General features: G+C 49.1%; 1 protein-coding gene across 9 annotated transcripts in view; it reads left to right on the top strand.

Moving 5' to 3' along the window:
* Positions 1–22,702, top strand: part of LITAF (lipopolysaccharide induced TNF factor) — an 80,774-nt gene that overhangs the window by 25,647 nt on the left and 32,425 nt on the right. The window contains exon 1 of one of the 9 annotated variants that reach the window (XM_030925155.1): positions 17,256–17,275. The exons of 1 other annotated variant lie outside the window; for it this stretch is intronic. The gene's annotated coding sequence lies outside the window, so the exon portion shown is untranslated. Of the gene's footprint in view, positions 1–17,255; positions 17,276–17,787; positions 17,919–17,973; positions 18,107–18,253; positions 18,372–18,854; positions 19,112–19,267; positions 19,288–19,387; positions 19,529–20,910; positions 21,049–22,702 lie in introns of those variants that run through there. 7 more of the 9 variants (XM_030925152.1, XM_030925151.1, XM_030925149.1 and 4 more) reach the window with 7 other exon arrangements.

Below are 22,702 nucleotides of genomic sequence, written 5' to 3'. Positions count from 1 at the left end.
CCAGGAGGTGCACAGGATCCCGCGTGGGAGGAACCCCAGGCCTCATGGGGGTCTCTGAAGACAGAGCCAGACCTGCGTGGCGTCTCCCCCATTGAATTCTAGGGGACACATTTCTCGCAGGGACACAGCCACCTGTCACAGTCCTACTGGTGAAGTCCACAGTGTGTAATTCAGCCCATCCTCCATCCAGAGCTGGCTGTGGGGATGCTGAGAGCTGGTTGTGGGGGTGCTGAGAGCTGGCTGGGGGGATGCTGAGAGTTTGACCTCCCTGTTTGCACAGTGGAGATTGAGAAAGAGAGAGAGAGAGAGAGGACACGCTCTTGTTCCCAGGAGCCCCGAGGGCCTGTACATGGGTGACGGATCCATTCGAGTGTCCCACGTCCAACGGTGGTCCTGGCTGATTCCTGGAGTAGGAAAGGAAGTTCCATTCTTTCCTGCATTGCTCCAACTTCCCGACACAGGAGAACACATGTTTCACATCCAAAGATGACCGAGGTGGCAGTGGCTTCATCACATTGAGCAGGCAGTTCCTTGAACAGGCGTGGGTGGGTCCCAACCTTTTCAGGAAGTAGTTTGACGCAGTGTTTCAGGGGCCTGGAAATGTCCACACTTTTCTCGTCAGTAATCACACTTCTGGGAATTTGCCCAAAGGAAATAACCCCCCCCCAAAAAAATAAAGAAAAGCCATGTGCCCAGCAATATCTATTGCAGTGACATTGTATAATAGGGAACCATCCGGTTGACACAACTGTGGCCACCACCTAGTAGATTCTTTTTTTTTTTTTTTTTTTGAAGAGAGACAGAGTCTTGCTGTGTTGCCCAGACTGGTCTTGAACTCCTGGGCTCAAGCAATCCTTCTGCCTTGGCCTCCCAAAGTGCTGGGATTACAAGCGTGAGCCATCACACCTGGCCGAGAGAGAGATTCTTGATGAAGGCATTTGTGCTCCTGGATCCAGCCATGCCTGAAGTCCTTACCATGGACTTTCCAACTATATGAGCAAATTCCCTTTGCTATATAAACAATATTTATGATACAGAACTATGCAATTAATTGGGTCATAATGAGGATTAAATGAACTAATGATATATGAAATACTTGGTTCACAGGGGCTCATGAGAGGTCAACTCTCAGGAATTTCTTTCCCTTCAGTGAATGTATTTCCAAGCTAAAATCCACCAAGCATATTCCACATTTTCGAGCAGGCACGAATGGGTTTGACTGATTTAGAACAATAAACACACAGAACTGAAAATTCACATCACCACCTACCCCTCCAGGTTCTCACTATGTTGCCGAAGCTGGTCTCAAACTCCTGGGTTCAAGAAATCCTTCTGCCTCAGCCTCCCAAAGTGCTGGAGTTACAGGGATGAGTCACCACACCCAGCCTCTAGTGGATTCTTAAATCTGCATTTGTAAGAAGGAGTTCTGAGAGCTCTTTGTCAGCTAAGCTGGAAGCACAATTGCGTGCCTGCTGAGATGGCTGGGTTGGGATGGCGGCTGCGGATTTTCTGAACCATTTCTGATACTGCCACATTGCTCTGTCTGCTAGGAAACCCTGCCAGGCAGCTGTGTCCCCCAGGGCGTTTCCAGCCATTCCCAGGCTAAAACTGGAGCGCCTGTTCCATTTTGGAAAATGAAGACTGACATCTCAAGGCGTGTTTCCTTTTTGGATGTTCCCCTGGATTTCTGGAGGGGAAGAGAAGGAAGCGTGGAAGACAACCAGGGAGGCCCTTGAAACCCCTTGAGGGGCAGAGCCCCTGGGGCAGGGATTTGGTTTTTTTCACCTCAAAAGCCTGCTGACAGCTCAAACAGTACCGCCCCCATCCTGGGGATGGAGGCAGGGAAGTTTATTTTTTCTAAAAGATTGTTAAAGGTCTTTATTTTATTGCAAAAGCAATACATGCTGATTGTTGAAAAAGAAACACACAAGTAGTACAGAATTGTATAAAATAACGCTCCTGGCAACCCCCTCCTCCTCTTCAGAGGGAGGCACCCTTTACTGTTTGTGTTCTTCCTTTTGTTTTAAAATGTGTTCTGTTTTGTTTTCTAGATCGCCCAGGCTGGAGTGCGATGGTGTGATCATAGCTCACTGCAGCCTCGGACTCCTGGGTTCAAGGGATCCTCTCACCTCAGCCTCCCGAGTAGCTTGGGACTACAGGCATCAACCATACCCTGCTGATTTTTTATTATTGTTTTGTAGAGATGGGGTCTCGCTGGTTTGCCCAGGCTGGTCTGGGACTCCTGGCCTCAAGCAATCCTCCCACCTCGGCCTCTCAAAGCTCTGAGATTATAGGCATTAGTCAGTCACTGCATCCCATCTGTGTCCTTTCTTTTAGAGAGTTTCCATTTTAAGGCTTTGCAATTTTTTTTTGTTTGTTTGTTTTTTTGTTTTTTGCAACAAGCCACAGTGAACAATAGATCTTACAACCTGGTACACATGGGCACTCGTATATAAATAAAACGCAAGTGTGACTCAACTATATGGAGTGCCTATCTGGAGTTGTGTAGGCTATTCCGTTCCATTCAATTACATTTTATTTACAAAGAAAGGTGGCTGGTCATAAACCAATCAAATGATTTCATGCCCCACTGCAGATGTGACCTGCAGACAGACAACTACTGTAGATAGTGACACACGAGGCCAGCTGTTCACCACTCCCTGTCCTACAGCTTGGATCTCACATTGAAGAATTTAGCAGCCTGCTTTCCATAACATTTCCATAACAGCCTGCGTAGGGCTCTTCCTTCCTCCTTAACAGTGACAGAATATATTATTTTTTATTTTTATTTATTTATTTATTTATTTATATATTTTTGAGACAGGGTCTCACTCTATCACCCAGGCTGGAGTGCAGTGGTGCGATCTCAGCTCACTGTAACCTCCGCCTCCTGGGCTCAAGCACTTCTTGACTCAGCCTCCTGAGTAGCTGGGACTGCAGGTATGCGTCACCATACCCAGCTAATTTTTTGTATTTTTAGTAGAGACAGGGTTTCACTATGTTGGCTGGTCTCAAACTCCTGAGCTCAGGCAATCCGTACGCCTCGGCCTCCCAAAGTTCTGAGATGACAGGCGTGAGACACTGCAACCAGCCCCAGTGGGCAGAGGTACCTTATTGAGTGGCTTTTCTGGAGGTATGTGTTCAACGCCTTAAGTCATTTGCATTGTTTCCACGCTGGGGCTGTCACCGTTGAGGTCGTGTGGGACATTCCATCCAGGCACAGGAACAAGAACATCCATGTGGTAGATTCCCAGCATGGAATTTCTGGAATACAAAGCAAGCACCAGCCAGGCAGGGTGGCTCACGTCCGTAATCCCAACAACGTGGGAGGCCTAGGCAGGTGGATCACTTCAGCCCAGGAATTTGAGACCAGTCTGGGCAACATGGTAAAACCCCATCTCTACAAAAAATACAAAAATTAGCCGGGTGCCTGTAGTCCCAGCTGCTGGGGAGACTGAGGCAGGGGAGGATTGATTGAATCTGGGAAGTGGAGGCTGCAGTGAGCTATGATCACACCACTGTACTCCAGCCTGAGTGACAGAGCGAGACCCTGTCTCAAAAAAGTTAATAAATAAACAAAAGCGTCTCCTACTATGTTTGCATGTAGGAACCAGTCACAATTTTTAAGAAAATACTGTGGTTTTAGAAAGAGGATATTCTTGTTTCAGAAAGAGGTTGGGTCAAGTAGCTAACCTTACCCTGGCTCTGTGTGGCCAAGAGAGAGAAGAAAATTGGAGAGCCCCCCTTCCCTCAGGCACTTCCCAAATGTTTCCTCTACATTTCGGGGTCGAACTGCGGTGGCCCCAAGAAGGTGTTCAGGATGGAAGAGGGAGGCCAGTGGGGTGGGTGGGGGAATGACCTCTGTCTCAGAAGGGTGGGGAGGTGGGGAGGGGAGGTGGTTTTATTTGTCTGATTTGTGGAAATCCTCCAGACATTGAGGCCTCTGAGTGACATTCCCAGGATGCGGTCTGGAGGGCCACCTGTGTTTGGAGGCAGGTGCAAAAGGGGGAGTGAGGGTGGGGGGATGGACAATCAGGATTCTCCCCATTCCATTCCTGTCCATATTGCCCTCTCTTTATTCACTTATTCATGTGCCGGTGATGCAGGATTTTTCTTCTCAGTCACTTTACAAACCAGGGACCCCCAGTAGGCGACACCCTGCCCAGGCCTCACTCAGTCACACTGGCATGCCCCGGCTTGCTTGTGTTATAGCTTATATCCACGTTTGGCGGTTCCCGAGCTCTTGTACCACGCCCAAGAAGAATGAGGATATGAGGGACATTGGAGGAGGAGGGTGGAGAATAATTTTATTGAGTGATAAAAACTGCTTTCAGCGGAGAGGGGACACAGGGTTGGTCCCCCTACCTGAAGGCGGGAAAGTTCTCCCCCTGTGGCTGGGTCTGGGGTCTCTTATGGACTCAGAATGGGGAGTGTGGACTGACTGGTGTGTGAGTATGTCAAAAAGGTTAAAGTGAAGACACCATTCAAAGGTGGGCATGACAGTGTAGAAAACCAATTAGGAAAGGGTAGGTATATGTCAAATAGGTGAAGGGTGGGGGCCAATTAGAGGAAAGCACGCCAAATGGGAAGACAAGTTCCCAATCCAGTCCGAGGATTTAACTTCTAACTTGGCTTTTGGGTTTTAAACTGTCTCCCGCTTGGAGGGGGGGTTTCACCGGGGACCCACCTCATCTGCCTAGGCATTTGGCTGCCTCCTGCCACTCTTTCAGGCCTATGCCAGGCATCTGGGACACAGCAGTGACTAACACACAAGCTTTAGCCTCCCAGCAGGGACCTTCTAGCTGGGGAGATAGATGTGGAATAACAACCATGATGTAGTTATTTAGGAGGTGGTAAATGTGGCCGAGTGCAGTGGCTGGCATGTGTAATCCCAGTGCTTCAGGCCAGGAGTTCCAGACCAGCCTGGGTAACACAGAGAGACCCCATCTCTACAAAAATAAAAAATACAAAAACGAGCCAGGCATGGTGGCTGGCGCCTGTAGTGCCAACTACTCAGGAGGCCGAGGTGGGAGGATTGCTTGAGCCTAGCAGTTTGAGGCTGCAGTGAGTTATATGATCACGCCACTGCACTCCAGCCTGGGAGACAGAGTGAGACCTGTCTCTAAATATAAAAAATTTAAAAATTAAAAAGGAGATGGTAGTGCAACAGAAAAAGGTGACAGGGTGGGGGTGTTTCACGAGGGTCAGGGAGGGGAGTATAACCTCAGATAGAGTGGTCCGTGGTGTTTGAGCACAGGTTTGAAGGAAGGAGCAGGCCACATAGACACCTGGGATGCCTGCAGTCCAGGCAGGAGGAGCGGCCATGCAAAGGCCCTGAGGCAGGATGGTGCTGAAACAGCTGGGAGGAGGTCAGTGTGGCTGGAGTGGAGTGAGCAGAGTGGAGGGTGTTTTGGAGGTGAGGGGCAGAGAAGAGACAAGGCTTAGGGTAACACAGGGCTGTGGAGTTCTCAGGAGGCTTCATGACCATGGGGAGGGGGTAGGGCAGCTGAGAGAACTAAAACAGAGGTTCTGGAAGGGAGGGGCTGGCTCAGGTCCTGTGGCCACTGCGAAAGAGACCAGAGGGAACTTTCAAAACCATGCCATCATCATCACCGCTTCTCTCACGATTTCCTAAAACCAAAGGGGGCCTGGCTGCACTGTAAGCCCTGGTTACCTCCTCGGGAGGTTGAGCAACCTGTGGCTTCCCAGTACCCACAGGCATGGCTTCCTACCTGAGTTTCCCCTTCTGGCCTCAGGAAGAGAAATCCGCCTTGAGCCACCATAGCTCGTGCCAGGCGCCTCAGATGATGGACAAACACTGACATGGAGGTTCAAATATCAGGAAACACAGAAACAGCCCAACCATGGTGCATCTGGGAGAAAACTCTGACAAGGAAGTCCTTTTGCAAGCCGAGTAGGAGAGTGGCATCTTGGCTTGGTGTTGTCTAGGGCAAAAAAAGGCTCAGCCCCTGGAGAGACAGCGGGGCTTCAGTGGGTGCCCCAAGAAAGGGGAGGAACCTGCATGGAGACCCAAGAGTGCTGGGGTTTTGGCCGGGCACAGAGGTTCATGCCTGTAATTCCAGCACCTTGGGAGGCTGAGGCAGGAGGATCACTTGAACCTAGGATTAAGTTTAAGATTAGTCTGGGAAACCCATCTCTATAAAAAATAAAAAATCAGCCTGGCATGGTGGCGCATGCCTGTAGTCCCAGCTACTCAGGTGGCTGAGGCGGGAGGATTGCTGTGCCCAGGAGGCAAAGGCTGCAGGGAGCTATGATAGAGCCACTGCACTCCAGCCTGGGTGACTACACAAGACCCTGTCTCTACCAAGAGCAAAGAAAGCAAAAAAGCATGCTGGGTTTTGTCCCCTTTCCAGCCTGGCTATGGGGCCTTTAGATCCCCAGCCCCTTTCTGGGCCTCAGCTATAAAACGACGGGGCTGGAGCGGGGAAAACGGGCAGACGGCTCTCCTTCAGACTGCGGAGGGCAGGGACTTGCCTCACCTTAAGTGCTTGTTTCTGTTTTGAGTTGGGCTCTGTAGGACACTGTTTTGGAAGGGAAGGCTCTTAGGTTCTGTGGCCGGCAAGTCACAGATCTGGGCCACCTAGAAAGCTCCAAGCTCTAGAAGCTCTCCACAGCATAGGGACCGAGCGTGGACGTAGAGCCAGACAGCTTGGGTTCAAATCCTACTGCTGCCATGTGCTGGTTGTGTGACCTTTGACAAGCTGCCTGACCTCTCTGGGCCTCTATTGCTAAGTCTGTAAAGCGGAGATGATAATATTTCCCTCATAGGGTTGCTGGGAGAGCGGAGTCCGGTGGCCTATGTGACTGTGACTGTGTTTGTTAGGTGACTATAATTCTATGACTCATGCTCCACCCGCGCTCCATTGCCCAGCCCCTCCCCACACCCCCACTGGGTTGTGGAATGGAGCTCAAATAATGAAATTCTTCAGTGTTATGAAGACGTGTGTTTCCTGGAGGCTACAAGGAAGAGAAAGTGCCAGTAGATGACCCCAAGGTCACAGGGTACTTGTTTATTATGCATTTGTCCTGCCCTGCTCCTAACCAGAATGTAAACTCCAGGGGGAATTGGGGCCCCCATCTTGTTACCCCAGTTCTAGCTCCTGAAATGGTGCCTGGTTCCCAGGACACATCACCTGAGAGGGTGAGAAAACTGCCTGACAACTTCAGGAATCAGCCAGACCTGGCACAAATTGCACCCCTAGTCACATTCTTGCTGTGTGATTCGAGGCATGTTACTTTACCTGTCTGGGCTTCAGTTGCCTACTCTGTAAAACAGCTGGATTATTGTAAGGAGAAAAAGAGACGGTAGATGTAAAAGTGTTTTTACATCCCAGGGCCCAGCACCCAGTGGGTACTCAGCTTGTGTTCTCATCACTATCTTCCTCCTCCCCACCAACTCCTCCTCCTCCCCCTCCTCTTTCCTCCTCTCCCTTCCCCTCTCCTGTCCCCCTCCCCCTCCTACTCTCCCTCCTCCTCCCCTTCTCCTTCACCCTCACTCTCCCCCCTCCTCCCTCTTCCCCTCTCCACTCCTCCCTCTCCCCCTGCTCCTTCCCTCTACCCTCCTCCCTCTCTCTTTCCCCATCCTCCCTCTCCCCGTCCTCCTTTTCCCCTCCTCTCTCTCCTCCTCTCCCCTTCCTCCTTTCCTCCCTCCTCCCCTTCCTCCTCTTCCCCTCCTCCTCCCCTCTGCCTCCTTCCCTCTTCATCCTCCCATTACTCCCCCTTCTCCTCCTTTCCTCCTCCCCTTCCCCGCCCTTACCTCTCTCTACCTCGTCCTCCTACCCCTCCTCCTCCTCCATTGGGTTTCATTCTGCACCAGATGCCAGTTGCTGTGACCTGGATATGTTTTGTGAAATAGAACCACAGTCACGCAGCACAATCCCTGTGGCCAAGAGGACACCTGTGTGTCATTATTAAGTGGATCAGGCCTCCCGTCCTGAGAAGACGCTCTTCCTGCGGTTTACAGGCCCCCTGCCCTGAAGCAGATAACCGGGGCCTCACTCTGGGCAGGCGGGAAAGGCCCCACCTGCCATCCAGCTGGGCTGCTTCTCCTGGCCTGGTGAAGATGGAGGCCTTCTTCATCTTCTGCCATGTTACCCAGCCTGTTCTGGGATGGTCTCCCATGCCCCAAGAGGAAGGGTTCACCCATTAATCACAGGGCTTGGGAAGCTCACCTGGGCCTCTACCTGGGCCACTGGCTGCAGGTGCCACCACCCACAGACGGTGACCAGGGACTGCCCTTGGACGTGGAGCTGGGCCGCCTGCTGACTCGGATGTCCTGTCCTGGCCAGAGGCAGATCTCACAGGGAGCACTGCCAGATGGAACCCAGGATGCCTAGTTACATTTGAATTCCAAAGAAATAGCAAATGATTGTTTGGTGTAAGTATGTCTTGCGCAGTATTAGGGACAAATTACAAACCTGCAGCATTTGGGACATACTTATACAAATGACAAGCAGGCTTGTGCTACTTCTCTGCAATTCAGATTAACTGGGCATCCTGTATAGTTATGTGCTGGATCCGGTAACACTCCCTGAAGCCTCCTTCTGCCCATGAGCTCACCCCGTTTCAGCTCCATCTTGGTAGCAGCAGAAACAAAGGGTTTGGCCAGGGTCAGGGCCAGGCCACTGAGCCAGGATTGGGGTTGGGGGTGCAACCTCAGGCAAGCCTCCTGTCCTCCTGGTCTCAGTTTCCCCATCTGCATAACTCAGCTGGAAGAATCCCGGCTGCATGGACCTTTTTTGAGGATAAAGCGTGTGATGTATGTGGGAAACATGTTTTGGAAATGGAAAGGTGTTACGGAATTATGAGTGACCGGAATTCGTTGTTAATGGGTAATGCAGACCAGTCAGTGGGGGCTATTTACTGGCAACTGGCTTCCTTTTTTGGAAATTAGTTTTTTTCAGTAAGCACCTTGCATTTGTTCTTGAAACATTAGAAAATGGAGAGTAGCAAAAGGACGAAAAATTCCCTAATGACATCACTCAGGGACAACTATTTATAGCTTTATTCTTTTTAAATTTTTTTGAGATGGATTCTCGCTCTGTTGACCGGGCTGGAGGGCAGTGACATGATCTTGGCTCACTACAGCCTCCACCTCCCGGGTTCAAATGATCCTCCTGCATCAGCCTCACAAGTAGCTGGGATTACAGGTGCGAGCCACCATGCCCAGCTAATTTTTGTATCTTTAGTAGAGACAGGGTTTTGCTATCCTGGCCACACTGGTCTCAAACTCCTGGCCTCAAGTGATCCACCTGCCTCAGCCTCCTGAAGTGCTGGGATGACAGGTGTGAACCACCACACCCGGCCTCTATAGCATTCTTTTTCCTTGGAAAACTTTTCCTCCAGGTGTATGTGTGTATTTCTTTTTCTTTTTAACAAAATAAATGGGATCATAGTCTGTGTTCTTTTAGGGAACCAGTTTTTCCTCCTCTGGCCACTTCCTGTCTGAAGTTTCAGAGTATACCCAGAGGAAAAGCATCTTCCTTTCTGGTCCATGTGACTCCTGGGGTATTGACAGATGTCCTACAAAACCATAGCCTGCCTGGCCTCCTCCTGCTGTGCCTGCATAGATGCCTGGTTTATGTTTAAAAAAATTGAAATACACTTCTCGTAACAAAGTTTAACATTTTAAATATTTTAAACTGTACTATTCAGTGGCATGTAGTGTTTTGCAATCACCACCAATATCAAGTTCTGTAAGTGTGTTTTTTTTTTTTTTTTTTGAGACAGGGTCTCACTCTGTCACCCAGGCTGAAGTGCAGTGGCACCATCTCGGCTCACTGCAACCTCTGCCTCCCAGGTTCAAGTGATCCTCCCACCTCAGCCTCCCAAGTAGCTGGGACTACAGCTGTGTGCCACCATGCCTGGCTAATTTTTGTACTTTTTTTTTTTTTTTTTGTAGAGACAGGGTTTGCCATGTTACCCAGGCTGGTCTCAAACTCCTGACCTCAAGGAACCCACCTGCCTTGGCCTCCCAAAGTGCTGGAATTACAGGCATGGACCACTGCACCCAGCCCAGAACATTGTTATCACCCTAAAAAGAAACCTCATACTCTTGGGCAGTCACCCCCCAATTCTTTCAGCGCGGATCCACTTTCTCTCTCTACGGATTTGCCTATTCTGGACATTTCATATAAATGGAATCATACAATATGTGGCTTTTGGCGTCTGGTTTCATTTTACAAAATGTGTTTGAGGTCCCTCTGTGTTGTGGAAAGCATCAGTGCATTGTTCCTTTTTATGGTCAAATCACTCAATTCTTTTATGGCCAATACTCGTGGTAGAGATAGATTACATTTTGTCTATCCATTCATTCACTGATGGCCATTTGAGTTATCCCTACCTTTTGACTAGTGGGAATAGTGCTGCTATGAACATTCTTATACAAGTTTTCACTTGAGTACTTGTTTTCAGTTCTTTTGTGGATACACCTTGGGGTGGAACAGTAGCTATAGCATTTTATGTTCCCACCAGCAATGTATCAGGGTTTCAATTTCTTCACATCCTTCCCAATATTTATTTTCCATTAACTTTTTTTTTTTTGAGACAGAGTTTTGCTCGTCTCCCATGCTGGAGTGCAGTGGCGCAATCTCGGCTCACTGCAACATCTGCCTCCTGGGTTCAAGCAATTCTCTTGCCTCAGCCTCCAGAGTAGTTGGGGTTACAGACATCTGCCACCATGCCTGGCTAATTTTTGTATTTTTATTTATTTATTTATTTATTTATTTATTTTGAGACAGAGTTTGCTCTTTCGCCCAGGTTAGAGTGCAGTGGTGCGATCTCGGCTCACTGCAAGATCCGCCTCCCGGGTTCACGCCGTTCTCCTGCCTCAGCCTCCTGGGTAGCTGGGACTACAGGCGCCCGCCACCACACCTGGCTAATTTTTTGTATTTTTAGTAGAGACGGGGTTTCACCATGTTAGCCAGGATGGTCTCGATCTCCTGACCTCGTGATCCATCTGCCTTGGCCTCCCAAAGTGCTGGGATTACAGGCGTGAGCTACCACGCCCGGCCTAATTTTTTTATTTTTAGTAGAGATGGAGTTTCACCATATTGGCCAGGATGGTCTCAAACTCCTGACCTCAAGTGATCTGCCAACCTCAGTCTCCCAAAGTGTTGGGATTATAGGCATGAGCCACCGTGCTCAGTCAAAACTTTTGTTTGTAGCTATCATAATGAGTATAAAGAGGTATCTCATTGTGGTTTTGATTTGTATTTCCTTGCTGACTAGTGGTGTTGAACATCTTTTCATGTGCTTCTTGGCCATTTGTATATTTTCTTTAGGGAAAGGTCCATTCAAGTCCTTTACCCTTTTTTTTTTTTTTTTCGAGACAGGGTCTGGCTCTGTCATCCAGGCTGGAGTGTAATGACATGATCTCTGCTCACTGCAGTGTTGACTTCCCAGGTTCAGGTGATCCTCCCACCTCACCTCCCAAGTAGGTGGGACCACAGGTGCCCGCCACCATGCCTGGCTAATTTTTGTATTTTTAGTAGAGATGGGGTTTCACTGTGTTGGTCAGGCTGATCTCGAACTCCTGACCTCTGGTGAGCTGCCTGCCTCAGCCTCCAAAAGTACTGGGAGTATAGTCGTGAGCCACCGTACCCGGCCCCAGTGCCAATTTTTAGACTAGGTTGTTTGTTGCTTTTTTATTGCTGAGTTGTAAAAGTTCTTTATATAATCTGGATGCTAGACCCTTATCAGATATACGATTTGCAAACATTTTCTCCTCTTCTGTGGGTTGTCTTTTTACTCTCCTGATAGTGTCCTTGGGCGCACAAAAGTTTTCCATTCTGATGAAGTCCAGTTTATTTATTTTTTATTTTATTGCTTGTGCATTTGTTTTCACATTTATAAAACCATTGTCAGATCCAAGGTCATGAATATTTATGCTGTTGTTTCCTTCTAAGAGTTGAATGATTCAACCTTTGTATATGATGTGAGGTAGGGATTCTAACTTCATTCTTTTGCATGTGGATATCCAGTTGTCCCAGCACGACTTGTCAAAAAGATTCTTGGCTGGGCATAGTGGCTCATGCCTGTAATCTCAGCACTTTTGGAGGCCAAGGTGGACAGATTGCTTGAGGTCAGGAGTTTGACACCAGCCTGTGGTGGTGCATGCCTGTAATTCCAGCTACATGGGAGGCTGAGGCAGGAGAACTGCTTGAACTTGGGAAGTGAATGTTGCAGTGAGCCAAGATCACACTACTGCACTCCAACCTGGGTGATGGAGTGAGACTCTGTCTCAAAAAAAAAAAAAAGACTCTTTCTCCATTGAATGGTTTTGGCACTCATTGACCATAGATGTATAGTTTATATGTAGACTCTCAATTTTATTTTATTGATTTATATGTCTATTCTTATGCCAGAACCACATACTTTGATTACTGTAGCTTTGTAGTAAGTTTTAAAATCAGAACGTGTGGGCCAGGTGCAGTGGTTCATGCCTGTAATCCCAGCACTTTGAGAGGTGGAGGTGGGAGGATCACTTGAGTCCAGGAGTTTAACACCAGCCTGGGCAACATAGTGAGACCACATCTATACAAAAAATTTAAAAGTTAGCCATGGTGGTGTGCTCCTGTAGTCCCAGCTACTCTGGAGGCTGAGGTGAGTGGGATTGCTTGAGCCCAGGAGTTTGAGGCTGCAGTGAGCTATGATGGCACTACTACACCACAGAATGGGTAACAGAGTAAGACTCTGTCTCAAAAACAAACTGTAAACAAACAGAAACAGTGGGTCCTCCAACTTTTTTCTTTTTCAAGATTGTTTTGGCTATTTGAAATCCCTTGCAATTCCATATTAATTTTAGGATCCTCTTGTTTATTTTTGCCAAAAAAGCCGGCTGGAATTTTGATAGAGATTACATTGGACCCGGGCCAGGCACAGTGGCTCACACTTGAAATCCCAGCACTTTGGGAGGCCAAGGCTGGCAGATCACTTGAGTCCCGGAGTTCGAGACCAGCCTGGCCAACATGATGAAACTCTGTCTCTATTAAAAATACAAAAATTAGCCAGGTTTGGTGGTACATGCCTGTAGTCCCAGCTACTTGAGAGGCTGAGGCAGGAAAATCGCTTGAACCCAGGAGGCAGAGGTTGCAGTGAGCCAATATCGTACCACTGCACTCCAGCCTGGGCGACAGAACGAGACTCCATCTCAAAAACAACAGCAACAAAAACAGAGATTACGCTGGACCTGTACATCACTTTGGGAAGTATTGCCATTTGTGATCATTACTTTTACACATCAACTTAGCTAGTCTATAGTACCCAGTTATTCAATTAAACACCAATCTAGAAGTTGCTGTAAAAGTATTTTTCAGATGTGGTTAATTTCAGTTGACTTGAAGTAAAGGAGACCATCCTTGGAAATCCAGATGATCCTAATTCAATCAGTTGAAAGGCATTAATAGCAAAATTGTGGCCAGGCAGGGTGCCTCATGCCTGTAACCCCAGCGCCTTGGGAGGCCGAGGTGGGAGAATCACTTGAGCCCAGGAGTTCAAGACCACCTGGGAGACACAGTGAGACTTCATCTCTAAAGGAAAAAAAAAAAAAAGAAAATTAGCCAGGAGTGGTGGTGTATGCCTGTGGTCTCAGCCACTTGGAAGGCTGAGGTGGGAGGATCACTTGAGCTCAGGAGGTCAAGGCAAGAGCGAGCTATAATACTGCCACTGCATTTCAGCCTGGATGACAGAATGAGACCCTGTCTAAAAGAAAAAAAAGGCCGGGCGCGGTGGCTCAAGCCTGTAATCCCAGCACTTTGGGAGGCCGAGACGGGCGGATCACGAGGTCAGGAGATTGAGACCATCCTGGCTAACACGGTGAAACCCCGTCTCTACTAAAAAATACAAAAATCTAGCCGGGTGAGGTGGCGGGCGCCTGTAGTCCCAGCTACTCGGGAGGCTGAGGCAGGAGAATGGCGTGAACCCGGGAGGCGGACCTTGCAGTGAGCTGAGATCCGGCCACTGCACTCCAGCCCGGGCGACAGACTGAGACTCCGTCTCAAAAAAAAAAAGAAAAAAAAAAGCACTCCCACCAATGGGTGAAGCTTTAGTTCCTGACAAGAGTTCCCAGCCTGCCAGCCTGCCCTACAGATTTTGATCTTGCCAGCCCCCACAATTGTGTAAGCCAATTCCTTGAAATCTCTCTCTGTATCTCTGCCTCTGTCTCTCACTCTCTACAGATAGATAGATTCTCCTCAATTTACGACAAGTGTATGTCTTGATAAATCCCATTGTAGGTTTAGAATACTGTAAGTTGAAAACGCATTTAGACTGGGAATGGTGGTTCATGCCTGTAATCCCAGCATTTTGGGAGGTCAAGGCGGGTGGGTCACTGGAGGCCAGGAGTTTGAGACCAGGCTGGCCAACATGGTGAAACTCCGTCTCTACTAAAAATACAAGAATTAGTTGGGCATAGTGGTGCACGCCTGTAATCCCAGCTATTCGGGAGGCTGAGGCATGAGAATCGCTTGAACCCAGGAGGCGGAGGTTGCAGTGAGCCACTGCACTCTGGGCTGGGCAACAACGTGAAACTGTGTCTTAAAACAAAAAACAAACAAACAAAAAAAGCCACAAAAAAAGCATTTAATATACCTAACCTACTGAACACCAAAGTTTAGCCTACCTACCTTGAATGTACTCAGAACAACTTACATAGCCTACAGTTGGGCAATAACATCTAACACAAAGCCTGGTTTATCAAAAAGTATTGAATATCTCATGTAATTTACTGAGTACTATACTAAAAGTTAGTAACAGAATGCTTGTAAGGGTACTTGAAGTACAGTTTCTTCTGAATGTGTATCACCATCATAAAGTCAAAAAATCATAATTGAACCATCATTAAGTCTGGTACCATCTGTATATGTATATATCTCCTCTCTCTTTCTTTGAAAGATTTCTGACTGATATACCACTTTAACAATATTAAATCTTCTGGTCCATGAATGTCTTTCCATTTATTTAGTTTTTCTTTAATTTCTTTCAGCAATGTTTTATAGTTTTCAGTGTATAGATCTTGAACTTCCTTAGTTTTTTTTTTTTTTTTTTTTTTGAGACAGAGTCTTTCTCTGCTACCCAGGCTGGAGTGCAGTGGCCGGATCTCAGCTCACTGCAAGCTCCGCCTCCCGGGTTTACGCCATTCTCCTGCCTCAGCCTCCCGAGTAGCTGGGACTACAGGCGCCCGCCTCGTCGCCCGGCTAGTTTTTTGTATTTTTTAGTAGAGACGGGGGTTTCACCGTATTAGCGAGGATGGTCTTGATCTCCTGACCTCGTGATCCGCCCGTCTCGGCCTCCCAAAGTGCTGGGATTACAGGCTTGAGCCACCGCGCCCGGCCAAACTTCCTTAGTTAAACATTTTCCTAAGTATTACATTGTCTTCTCTCTGTCTCTCTTTTTTTTTTTTTTTAGAGATGGGGTCTTGCTATGTTACTCAGGCTGGATTCAAACTCTCATGCTCAAGGGGATCCTTCCGCCTCAGCCTCTTGAGTAGCTGGGACTATAGGTGTGTGCCACCATACCCAGCTTCTATCCTTTTGAGGCTATTGTAAATGGAATCATTTTCTTTTTTTTTTTTTTTTTTTTTTTTTTTTTTTTTTTTTTTGAGACGGAGTCTGGCTCTGTTGCCCAGGCTGGAGTGCAGTGGCCGGATCTTGGCTCACTGCAAGCTCCGTCTCCCAGGTTAACGCCATTCTCCTGCCTCAGCCTCCCCAGTAGCTGGGACTACAGGCGACGGCCACCTCGCCCGGCTAGTTTTTTTGTATTTTTTAGTAGAGACAGGGTTTCACCGGGTTAGCCAGGATGGTCTCGATCTCCTGACCTCGTGATCCGCCCGTCTCAGCCTCCTAAAGTGCTGGGATTACAGGCTTGAGCCACCGCGCCCGGCCGGAATCATTTTCTTAATTTCATTTTTGGATTGCTCATTACTAGTATACAGAAATGCAACTGACTGGGCACGGTGCCTCACACCTGTAATCCCAGCACTTTGGGAGGCCCAGGCAGGTGGACGGCTTGAGCCCAGGAGTTTGAGACCAGTGTGGGCAACATAGCAAAACCCTGTCTCTACAAAAAACTACAAAAAAATTAGCTGAGCACAGTGGCATAGGCCTGTAGTCCCAGCTACTGAGGAGGCTGAGGTGGGAGGATCACCTGAGCTCAGGAGCTCAAGGCTGAAGTGAGCTGTGATCGAGCCACTGTACTTCAGCCTGGGTGACAGAGACCCTGTCTCAAAAAAAAAAAAAAAAAAGCGACTGATTTTCGTATGTTGATCTTAAATCCCACAACCTTGCTGAACTGGTTTATTAGCTCTAATAGGTATTTTGTACATTCTTTAGTGTTTTTACATACAGGATGATATCATCTGTGAGTAGAGAGAGCTTTACTTTATCCTTTTCAATCTGGATGCTTTTATTTTTCTTGCCTAATGGCAATGGCCAGAACCACCAGGATAATGTTGGACAGAAGTGGCCAGAGTGGGTACTTTGGCTTGTTCCTGTTCTTAGGGGGAAAACATCCAGTCTTTTACGATTAAGTGTGTCATTAGCTGTGGGATTTTCACAGAAGCCCTAAGGTTGAGGAAGTTCCCGTCTATTTCTAGTTTGAGTATTTTTTTTTTTTTAATCATGAAAGCATTATTGGATTTCTTCAAATGCTTTTTCTGTCTGTCGACATGCTCATGTGGCCCAGTTTACTTTTATCCCCTGGTTGGAAGCCTTGGGTTGGAAATTCAATCTCTGTGGTTTTTTGGGGATCAAAGAAAAGAGTTACAGTCTTATAGCTCTGCCCATAAATAATTGCAAGCTCACAGCCGTGGTAAGTGTTTAGGATGCATAAAAACACAAAGTTGGCTCCTGTTGCTGCTCAGCAGTTGGGGAAAGAAAAACAAATGAAGATGTAGTAGTATTCAGTAAAGGATGGAAGAAAACTCAGGCTCACCACTGCTTTTACAGGAAGGAAGGAAGGAAGGAAGGGAGGGAGGGAGGGAGGGAGGGAAGAAAGAAAGAAAGAAGGAAGGGAGGGAGGGAGGGAGGAAAGAAGGAAGGAAGGAAGGAAGGAAGGAAGGAAGGAAGGAAGGAAGGAAGGAAGGAAGGGAGGGAGGGAGGGAGGGAGGGAGGGAGGGAGGTAACTCATTCACAGCCGAGGGTGGCCTGTCAGTGGACATGGCACAAGGTGGCAAGAACTTGGGGCTGGGGACACTTTGCTGAGGGACCCGGGACAAGCCATACCCCCTATCTGGGCCTCCCTATCTTTAGGACCTTAGGTAAAGGCATGGGATTTGGGCACCGGAGGGTTCTAAGATTCAGGTCTTTGCCAACATGGGGCTCGGAAGCTCCCTGTCTAAATGGCGTTTGTCTGTGGATGGCCACATCAGGGTTCTGCCCATCTCCTGGCTCTGTGTACTCTCAAAGCCAGGCACGTTTCTTAATTCCCTCTAATGATTTCCCAGAGAGCCTGCTGGATCCAGGCTGCTGCTGTGATCACTGCAGCCGACCGATGGGGCTCCAAGCAGACGGGCAGACGGCACCCATTTAGGGGCAGATGTGGAAACAGGAGCTACTGATTTCCAGAGCTTTCTTTCAGTGATGGCTGAGAAAGGCCTACCTGGGGGCACGGGCCACCCTGGGGGCACAAAGCGGAGAGGCAGCTGATAAGCCTTACCTAATACCTATCCTGTGCTAAAAACTTTACCCCCATCTTCCCAGTTAACTCCCAGTCGGTCTTAGGAGACAGGACTGCTATTGTGCCCATTTTGCAGACGAGAAGCCGAGCTCAGAGAGGGTGGGTAACTTGCCCGAAGGCACAGAGAGTGTCTTGGTCAGTCCGGACGCGTCTGTAGAGTTACAGGAAGAGAAGGGCCGTCCTCCAGAGGGCCGGGAGCGCTCCAGCGCGGGTCCGGGGTCGAGGTTGGTGGTCCCGCCGCCTGGAAGTGCTGGAGCGGCGGGGGGAGAGAGGGAAGTGGGGAGAGCTGCGAGCGGCAAATCCGGAGGGAGGGTCAGGCGGTCGGGGGCGGCGTGGGGGGTGCTGGGACCTGGAGGCAGGGGCAGGATCGGAGAGTCGGGGAGACACCAGGTCCGCGCGAGGCGTCTCAGGGGTAAGCCTGGGGGGCTCTGGGGTGGCGAGGGAGCGGGGTGTGGGGTGGCGCCTGGGGGCGATCGGAGTGAGGCGGGGAACGGGCGGTGGTCTAGTCTGGGGCCCAGGTGCGGGCCGCGGGGGCGGGAGAAGCCGGAAGCCCGAGCCGGCCGCGCTCCGCCCCGGCGGGTCCAGCCCCCGCCCCCGTCCCCGCCGCCCGCTCCTTTTCCCGGGGCGCCCGCGCGGCCAGCTCAGACCTCCCGGCTCGACAGGCGGCGCGGGCGGCGGTGAGTGCGGCGCGGGGACGCCGGGGCTCGGGGGCCAGCGGGGGCCAGCGGAGGGCCCGTGGCGCCAGCACCTGCTGGGCGCCCCGGGCACCGCGCCCTTGGCTGGGGGCTCTCGGGAGGCCGGGGGGCGCCGGGCGGGTTGCGGGCATCGAGGCACAGCGGAGGGCGTAGGGGCCGGGCCGGGCCGGGGCGGGGTCCGGCCTCCCAGCCCTGGTCCCGGCCGCGTCTCCGGCTGGGTTCATTTCCTGCGCCCCGGAGTGGCCCGATCGCGTGTGGCGGGGTCGTCCGGCCCCCACCCGAACAAGCGCCCCTCGCGGCCGGCCGCGACCCCCTACGGGGAGAGGACGGCCCCTGGGCTTTTTAGAAAACGGCGCGATTCGCTCTAGTGACTCAGGTTGAGATTTCCAGAAATATCCCCCCGGGGTTCAGAAACAAAACCAAAACAAACAAAAAAACCCCAACGAATTCCGGAATGCTGTTTGCATACATTTGGCTTCTAGGGGCGCGGGTGCCCGCGTTTCTCCCCTTGCCCCCGCGAGTTCGCGCAAGATCCGGGACGGACACCAGAGGCCCCTGGGAGACCCTGGGGAGGTGAAAATCAGCGAAGCGGGCCGTGGTCCCTAGGCCTGACCCCTCCCCGCGGGGTAAGGTGGGCACCCCGCGAGCGCAGGGGTCCTCTCACTGCTGATGGCACCCAGCTCTGGGCCCAGACGCCGCTCACCGTCCACCGCTGGTGCTGGGTAGGTGCTGGTGGGACCAGCTGGTGACTGGTGGCAGCGGTGGACCTCGCCCCTCCCTGCCAAGCTAGGCAAATACCCTCCCCGCTCTGATTTGCAGGTCACTGTGGATCTAGATGGTCAGTTGGTGGTGTGCCCGAAGCTCTTCAGGGTCAGGGAGAGGAGGTGACAGGGGAAAGGTGTGTGTTCTGGAAGGGCCATTCATGCTTCAGGGACCTGGCTAGTTGGACCTTCGCTGGTTTTCTACTTCCCACAGTGGAGCTGATGTCACTGGCTGTTGGACTGAGCAGTGGTCACTGGGAAATCCAGTTTCTGGAAGCCACCGGACCTTCCAAGCTCCTACCAGTCTTCCCAAAGAGGATACCTTCCTCCCCTTGGCCTGGTGCACTGGTGCTGGTTCAAAGACTGCCTGAAGCCCAGGTTGGGATCCTCTTTAGGAAAGCCATGATTTGCCTTAATGTGTGCTTGACTGCCTCATCTGCCCTCTCACTTCCTGCCTTCTCAGAGTGACTCTTTTTAGGACTTCCTATTTAGGACTAACCCAGATGTCTGCAGAGAGAAGTGCCACCAGTGTTTTGGTTTTATCAGTTGGAGCAGAATCTAGATGGCGTGTGACTTGCTTTACCTGGCACTGAGTAACACCCATGTTGCACTTGGCTTTCTTCTCCACCAGCCCTTGCTCTGGCAACTAAATGTGCACCAAACTGTCTAAGAAACATTTAATTGTAATCTACCATGAGGGAGGCCCATCTTCCTCTTTCCTGTTACTTTAAGGCATGAATAATAGATGCATTTATTCACATTTGAGAAAGTATCTTGTAATGTCACAGATTAAGTGACTGGGTGATTGATCTAAGACGTAGGATCAATTTCTTTCTTTCTTTTTTTTTTTTTTTGAGTCAGAGTCTCACTCTGTTGCCCAGGCTGGAGTGCAGTGGTGCGATCTCGGCTCACTGTAACCTCTAACCCTTCCCACACTCCTCAACCCCCCACCCGGGTTCAAGCAATTCTCGTTTCTCAGCCTCCCAAGTAGCTGGGATTACAGTTGGGTGCCACCATGCTTAACTAATTTTTGCATTTTTAGTAGAGACAGGGTATTGCCATGTTGGCTAGGCTGGTTTCGAACTTCTGACCTCTAGTGATCCACCTGCCTCGGCCTCCCAAAATGCTGGGATTACAGGTGTGAGCTACCTCAGCTGGTCAATTTCTTAAATCTGTAAAATACTACATTGAAGTGTAATTCACTGTCTTTGGTGAATCCATTTCCTTTTTTGTTCTTTCTGTTCCTTTTATGCGCTGGCTGTTGAGAAATAAAGCGCTACCCTTGCCATGTAAAGGATGCAAAAGAATGGCTCCTGGTCCTGAGGGGTTTACACAATGGGTAGAAAGTAGAAGTACACACAGGCGAAAAAGTTGGTGCTAGCTAACGCCCTTGTAACTCTGGAAAGGGCTTGAGAGCAGTGGAAAGGAGGCAGCTGAGTTAGAGAAAGTTTCATGGGAAAACTGAGGCCTGAGCACATGTGGCAGAAGGAACATGTGGACATAGTTCAAACAAACAGGAGGGTCTCAGCAGAGCTGTGGAGGAGGTACAGCCAAGCCCAGGTGGTTGAAGACAGTAAATGGAAAATCCACTGAGAGGAAGGAGCTGGAAGGCGTTTCCAGCCTAAGTGAATTTTCAAGAAAATAAACAGTGCATGTTTTGCTGGCATTACCCATCCTTACTGCTCAGAGGTGTGTAATAGGACTTTGAGAATGGGCTGGTGCCGTTTTGTGATTTGAACTTCTCCCACTGAAGAGGAATTTCCCCAGAGCTACAGTGAGGGTGGAAAAAAGAGGATCTGCAAGAGGAAGTCCTGGATTCTTGGCACCGTGACTTGTCCTCTATTTGTTTTCGCTTTTATGGCAGTGAAAATAGCCCCGTGGGTGAGGCGGTCTATCAGGTAAATAGACTTCCTTAGTTCTGTGTTTCTTTAGCACACACATTTTTGACATCTCCCGGGCGCGTTTGGCCACCCATGGTCTGTTCTGAACTTGATTAATGTTTACTTGCCTAAGAATTGTTATTTGAGGTCAAGTGGCATTTTCCAGGGTCCTCATAATTTCATCTTGTTTGAGCCCGTGTTGGTTGACTCTCTGGACACCGGTGACAACGGCTTTGTAGCTAATGAAGTTGTCCCTTGGCTGCAGGTTATGTCAGTAGAAGAATTGTGTAATTTCATAGAGTTTAAGGCATGGACACAAGAAAGGAATCATTCTGGAAGCTGTCTGTGTGATGGTAATTCTCTGCTCACCTCGTAGTAGGTAGGAGTTTATATACCAGGATCCAAAGCTGGAGGCTTCAGAGAAAATAATGTTGGAGAAGTTAAGCTATTTAGCTCATGGAGACTTAGAAATAATTGACAGTGTGCCTCAGGTAGGTTTAAGAGCTTAATGATGACTTGCCTTAACCTTGAATTCATGAGGTTGTTCCTAAATGATGCACTGATAGTTTGAAATTTTTTATTAAAAAAAAATTAAAGAAAGTATGGAAGATAAAGAAGAAAGGCATAATCTCATAGTCGGAATGAAACAACTACCACTGGCTGTCCTTATCGGGCGGCTTCTATCTTTTGTCTTTGTGCCTGTTTTCTGTGAAATTGTCATCAGGGTTCATACAATTTTGTGTCCTAATGCAGTTTCAATCTTATTAATGATCTCATTGCACTGTTTGTCATTCATGTGGAAACTGGGCGTGTGGTTTCACCCAGAATCCAGAGGAAAATTGCCCACTCTGATTGTGGGGGAGCAGCCCAGTTCCCTGATGGAAGCATTTTCCATTCCACAAATCACTATGATTTGTCGTTACGCCATGCTTGAACTTGGCTTTAAGATTGTGGTAACTTTATCTTTGACTCGAGGGACATACCGCCCTGCAGAAACTGCCTGAACTCAGAAGATGGAATTGCCACACATTTCTCTGAAATATTTCACTCTGAGCTTCTGTACTTTTAGCTGAGGTCTACTGAAATTAGAATTTGTTTGGGATCAAGTAACCGAAGGCCAATTTCTCGCTTCCTTTCCCAAAGAGAGCTGGAGGTCCGGGTTTCCCCTTTTGTCTAAATCCTTCCTGCTTAACCATGTATGGCTTAAGACGTACCATTCACCTTGAACATTTTCAGGAATGACAGGCAGGTTAAATTCCATGACGACAAAAACCATGTTGCAGAATCATAGTTTAAAACCTGCCAGGCGACGGTCCTTAGTTTAAGAATTTTAGGCAATATTCAATGTAATAAGTATACAATTTGGATAGTTCCTGAGGGTTGATTATAGTCAGGATCCACTGTGCTCACATTATTGGAAATAACGTTTTTCTCCAGAGAACCTAAAAGACCAGACCTTTTTGACCCTCGCAGCTGGTACTCTATCTTGTTTACAAACTAGGCTATTTTCTTAGGAGACCTGATAATTTGCATGTGAGTGCCCCTCTTTTGCCCAAGGAATCCCTTTTTTATTCTGGGGTCATTTCTGCGATATACATATTCATGCACCTAGCTTAGTGTTTCTTTTCTGGGGGCTGGGAGGTGGGGACCAGAGTAGAATTGAATATTTCTC

This window comes from Rhinopithecus roxellana, chromosome 20 (genome assembly GCF_007565055.1).
Source record: "Rhinopithecus roxellana isolate Shanxi Qingling chromosome 20, ASM756505v1, whole genome shotgun sequence".
NCBI lineage: Eukaryota > Metazoa > Chordata > Mammalia > Primates > Cercopithecidae > Rhinopithecus > Rhinopithecus roxellana.
This window is presented reverse-complemented; position numbering and strand designations above follow the sequence as displayed.